Genomic DNA, 6209 nt, shown 5'->3' with positions numbered 1-6209 from the left:
AAACTCTTGAGAGAGAAAGCTCTGTGCAGCAGGAATAGTGTCTGTAGGAGGCTGCTGATCAATTCCCTGCCTTTTTTTCCTGACTTTCTGTAGGGTTTTGGGCAAGTAACTCGCTCTCTCTGTATCTATCTTGTCATCTACACAATGAGAAAATTGGGCTGCCTTGCTGCGCAGGAGTGCTGCAAGGTGCTTTGATGTTAGATGTCATTCAAGAAAGGCATCAAAACTGGATGTATCCTAAGTCCTATCAGAACTTACTCTGTTCTGCACAAGCTGCACTGAGCCTTCAGTGCTGCTCATGTCCTATGTTAGACAAATGCCCATAGTTTAAGACAAATCCTCCTGCATAAAACTGTTTCATTTCAGGAGGTTTCCAAGAGCTACACTTTTCCATCAGAATGAATCCATTTAGTTTGTGTTTACATTAACTAGTTTTTAAGTTCAGGTAAAGCTACTTTTTTTCCAGTCAGACTGACAAGCAAGGAGCTGGCCTTGAATACCCTCTGTTGGGGGAGGAACCACTCACTGTATAAAAAAAATTCCCCATAATAGTAAGTAATGAGATTTGTAAGCCTCCTCAGATCACAAGATTTCCCGTTTCTTGATGAGACTGGAACCAAATTCCAGAGCTCAAAAGGTTGCACTTGAAGGATGGGACATTGTTACTGCTTGTCACCAAGACTCACCTTGTACATACCTCGACTGTGTGCAAGAAAAAAACCAAAATGATAATGTAGGCAGGCCTGTGGTCTCAGGAACACGAGTCAAGCCATGGGCACTCTGCAGAGAGATTAACTTCACTCATCACATAACAGTGTGGCTATCATGCTCTTCACAGGGCTGTAACATCAACATTAACAGCATCAGCAGACATTTACCAGGAGAAACAAATCTCAAGAAAAGACCTGTCAATACCACTGAAGCACACACAGCAAAGAAATGGTACAAGCAAGTCATAATTTTAGTTTTAGTTACAGAAAACAGAGTTGAACAAGCTTGATTAACTCTTTTGTAGGTAACTGAGTCTGCCCTCCACCACAGTTGTCACAGCCCTTTTCCTCCTGGTTTTGAGTGTCTCAAGGAGCTATACTTCAGAGTGGTACTTTACAAGATTCCTTTCTTGGAAAAGGGAAGGAAAGGAAAAGCAAAGTATATATGAGTCTAAAGGTATTGAACTCAGCCAATTCCCACCCTATCTGCCCACAGCCAGAGAACACAAGCATTGACAACATTTCTGAGAATATCTGTTTATGTAAATTTTACCTTTTTATCTCAGCTGCTAAGTTCCTCATTGTTCATCCTCAGGGAAAGGAGCTTTCAAGACCATTACTGATACTTCTCGTACCCCTCAGCTCACATGAAGTCCTGTAGATTGTTGCATTCCTAGAGAGATGCCTGGATCCCTTTACACTGGACAAATGCGGTATCGAGTAGTTCAAAATTTAAATACATACTGGCCTCTTGTGGGCTGTGTTGTTACATCCTTTACAATCCTCAGCAGTTTCTCAACTTTGGAATAACAGGACAATAAAACTTCAAACATGAGGCTAAAAGGAATAAACCTTCTGTAAGTCAAAGGGATACCTTTTTATTTAAAAATAAACATTATCTCCTAGGTTTTCTTGTGATTGATTTTGACACCATTTCAAAACTTTGTTCAAAGGCAGACTATTAAACAATTTACCAGTCTTGTTTTTCTTATTAAAAATAAAACATGTGGTTCCAGGTTTCAAACAGTTAAACATTCAAGAAATCCTGCTGTAGTGTTTAAGTCATTCTCCTGTGCTCCTTTCACACCTCCAGGCTTGGGCTTTGTTTATTTTACAGCTGTACATGCAGCAGTTTCTATCATTTCCAAGTCCAGTCGGTTCATTCAGTTAATGAAGCAGAGATTAGGTGTTTTAGAAAATCTGTTCAGAACTTTAGATTACACAGGTAATTTCTTAATTGGTTCTCTTCCATTCCTTAATAAGTCTGAGATTCTGTCACCCTCCTTCCTATGGAGAAGGACTTCATTTCCAATGAGCAAGGCACATTTTCCAGGAGGGAGTGAATTGCAGATCTCAGCCCTTGTATTTAGCTCTCTTTCACTTTACTAGTGTTAATCACAGTGCAGGTACAGGAGATTGTTTTACGTGTGCACATCCATTCTGAAGGACACAAACCACATATCTTGTTTGCCACAAAGGCTTAAAATATAAAGTAGCAATAACCCGCTTAACTGCCCACATTTGATTTCTTTTTGGAACAGAATGCTGTTATCTATTCCATATTTATGTTAAATTCATTTGAAAAGGGAATCTAATGCAACAGGCACTTCAGTTATGCTTTGCAAAACACAGGAACTCAGAAAACCAAAGAACATGAAAATCTAGCCAACTTCTACAGACTGATGGGAATGATTATAGGGGTAAACTATGAAAAAGAAATGGCCAACCCACCCTTCCACCCCCTCCAGGAATTTACCACCTTTTCCTGATGATTTTAAGGTGATTTCTGCTAGTCTACAAAAGAAAGAGGAAGGTGAAAAGTTTCACAAAAATCAAGGAAAAACATCCAGAGGTTGAAACATTGTCAACTTTTCCAGTGAGCAAAAAATACCACATACAGACAGCCAAAATAAACACATGCTGTAGTTCACAGGCTAAAGAAGGAATCCAGCAAGACAGACACTCTGCTCTCTTGCCTAGAAGCTTGTGTTCTTATTAACACAGATCAAATCAGAAGTGCGTGGAAATGGGATTGGTCATGTTGTAAAGTGGATTAGGTATTATTAATTTCTTGTCTAATAAATGTATCAAGAAACCAACCTCCACTTACCTCTTCAGTATTCTAATTCAGCCAAAAGAGCCCAACTTAGATACAGAGAAACCCAGTATCTGGGCTGGAAGTCGTATTTTTCCCAACAAAAACAAAACACTGCCAACCCAATCCAACTCCTCCCATCTATTCAAATGGACTCAAAAACCAGGCACTGCCCTTCTGTGTTCAATTCACAGTGCTCGTGAATCTTCCTTTGTGCATCTGTTCTTACACGAGCTACCACGGCACGTTGAGCAGCGTCTGTGTATGCACACACTCCACTGTGGGGGGAAAACCAATGCACGTGAATGAGAACATCTCTCAGTTTTAGCCACACTGCCACACACTGGCCTCCAAAAGGGGAGGAGTGACTCTGAATGATCTCTTCATTAGCCTGACCTTTGCGCTGCTTGAACATTTGCTTTCTGTATTGCTCACAACAGCCTTAAGACCAAGAAGGCCAGAGTGGCTGTAGTGAAACTAATTGTATCTGGTTTTCCTTCTTTTGAGATAGAAGGAGTCAAAACTAATTTACAAGAGGAGGTTTCTGTTGTGTTTTATTAGTTTTGACTTCATTCCTGACCGTCTTCCTTGTGTCCACGTCAGAGGCAAACAAGTTACCATGCAAAGGAGAAAGAGCAAAAGGATCTATGCAGGATTTTTCCCCTCTGATCCCTAGAGAGAAGTATTGCCTTTGCCTTTTCAGAGGAAAGCAGACACCTTTCAGCTGCTATTGGGACTAGGGGAGTTAAAGCCAGACATAATAAGAAAACTGACTCAGTCAAATGCTACTGTTTCTCAAACAAGAAACTCCTTTAGCAAGGTGCACATAACTGCAGACTTCTGTCCTCAAAATTCTGGAATGAAAAGGTAGGTAGAACAAGCTGAGCCCTCTGAAGACAGTTTAGCAAGACAGGCTCTCTGCAAGGGAAGGGATAATTTCTGGAAAACACTGGCTATTGACATATTGGATTAAAACTAATGCAATACAGTAGCTTATTTAGTTCTATTTTAAGCTTAAGCAGCAACAGGCAGATAAGAGATAAAGCAGCAATAGGGAACACTGAAGTTGAGTAGCATGGTCCAGCAGAGAGAAAGGGTCAGGAATTGCAATACCTGAGTCCTTTGCCAGATTGTTTAAGCTTTATCTTCTCAAATGCTCTGAGCCATACTGCCAGCTCTGGTGCCAACATGGCTTTTAATTCTGAGTAAATAATTCAGTCTTTCTCTTCATTCAGCTTTGCTATCAACTGAGTAAACCTGACACTGCTGCCCTGCTGGGGATTACATGGCACACAAGCTTGGGCAGGTCTAATCGTAACCCCTTCTGTGACTTTCACACCAGGCCAAGAGAATGCAGCATCTGCTGTGTTCAGGTGCTGGAGCCTGATCTGTATCAGTGCTCAAAGGAGAGTGGACTTTTCTCTTTCCTTGCATGTAACCAAAGGAATCAACCTCTTTGAATATGTGACATTCACTTTGAGACACTTGAAATTAACACTTGGGTTGCTTAGAGCATGCAGTTCTTTGACTGCCTGTACCTTATGCACAAAGCTGCAAATGCTGCTTTCATTCACATACTTCTTCCGTGCTTTTGAAAGGAGTATTTTTTTTCCTTGCAGGACTCCTGAGCTGCCTTACACTATCCTAAGTTGATAGTCACTCTTGCAGACACCAGCAAATGTACATCTACAGACGTGGTAGAAGAAACAAGGTTATTCCCCACATATCTCAAAAAAGTGCTTTGTTTCTTCTCTATAACAAGTCTGTAATACACATGTAAGTCAAAAATAGAGTGACATGGTTATGATTAACAAATTGTAGATTTATCATAGCCCTTTGTTTAAACTATCTTCCAGGGAAAGAGCACATGAAAACATGATAGTTCAGGTCCACTTCTAAAACCTGCCGACTTACAACCAATAGACATACACTTTCTCAGGCCACCTATGTGCAAGCTGCATGATTTCTCCACTAAAGAGACAGCAGGGAAGTGACAGGAACCAAGGTCCTGTTTAGTGATGTCTTCATTCTCAAGCTCATTTTGCAACTGTAAATTCACAGGTTAAGATTTTCCAAAGTAGATTAATTATAGAGGAAAGGTCCAGAATAAACAGATACTTTTGAAAATCTTGCAAGGAATGCAGTTCTCTACCCTACATGACTGCTGGGCAGTTGACATTTCAGAATAATTCGACCAAGTCATCTTTATCTTGATCCTTCAGAGAATGAAATGTGCTTTATCTGGGAACAGCTCTTATGCTCAAGTGCATCTAAGTTTTTGTTTTTACATAACTCTGGTATCTGCTGATCCCAGACTACCTACAAAAGGACGGAATGTGCCATTAGTCTGTTACCATGACAGAAGTATAAACAGGATAACAAAAGCATGATGACCAATGACCAGCAAGAAAGTGGGGCACTGAGCTGGGGTCTGCCCTGTTCACAAAGTGTGAAAAAGCCTATGAAACAGAAGACATCACAGTTGGTTCTAAATAAAACCATCTCATGTTTGTTATATGCTTACCCATCTGCAGAGAGGAATTCAGTTCTCTGGGAAACAACTGTGTTGCAGGTATTAGTGCTGTAGCCTTCAGTTCACCGAGGCCTGGACAGTGAGCTGGAGAGGGTGGATGAAGTATGCTTGGAATTTTCATTTAACGAAGAGTGCCCAGTAAAAAGACAAGTCTAGCAAGACACACAGCTTAGCTTAGTTCCTATTGTCAGCTCAGTTTCAAACATACTGATTACAGAAGCAGCAGCCCCACTCATCTCAAGTGCTTGTGCACGGCCAGAGCTCCTTTCTGCTAATCTTAAGCACTTCTTAAGGCTACCTCTGCTGTCAGAAGAGATCAGAACAGCTGATAAAAGGTCCTTCAGACCTCAAATTCTATTTAAAAAAGAGTAAAGAGAAAAAAGAGACAGAAATATATTAATTATGGCAAGGCCAAAGAGCAAATAGGAGGATTAGTTCCAAATCTGTTAGACAAAATAACGTTTCAAGAGGCATTTGAATATTTTGATCCTGACCAAGTGGTATGCTCTTGCCTATGAGATGGCAGCAGTGCAGCCCTCATAACCAGACTGTGCAACTGGGCTGACACGAGCTTTGTAGCAGTGAATTGATTCAAAACAGCCTGATTTTATCAATGAACACTCTCTCAGGGCATTCCACACATGCAGAGTGGGAGTGGACAAGCAGGCTGGATTTCCTCCTTCGGTATAAATTGTTCACTTCTACTCAAGTCAGTGAAGCACTGCCAACTAACACCTGCTGAGGATCTGTGCAAGGACCTCAAGGTCAGTATCTTAAAGCCCTTTATACCTTATTTGCCACAAAGTTGTTCTCCTCTAGAAAGTCTCCTTGTGCAGGAGGCAACTTACACATTGAACTTAGCTCCTATATG

Source organism: Myiozetetes cayanensis, unplaced genomic scaffold (genome assembly GCF_022539395.1).
Source record: "Myiozetetes cayanensis isolate MyiCay16 unplaced genomic scaffold, myiCay2020 scf6-25, whole genome shotgun sequence".
In the NCBI taxonomy this organism is placed as follows: domain Eukaryota; kingdom Metazoa; phylum Chordata; class Aves; order Passeriformes; family Tyrannidae; genus Myiozetetes; species Myiozetetes cayanensis.
This window is presented reverse-complemented; position numbering follows the sequence as displayed.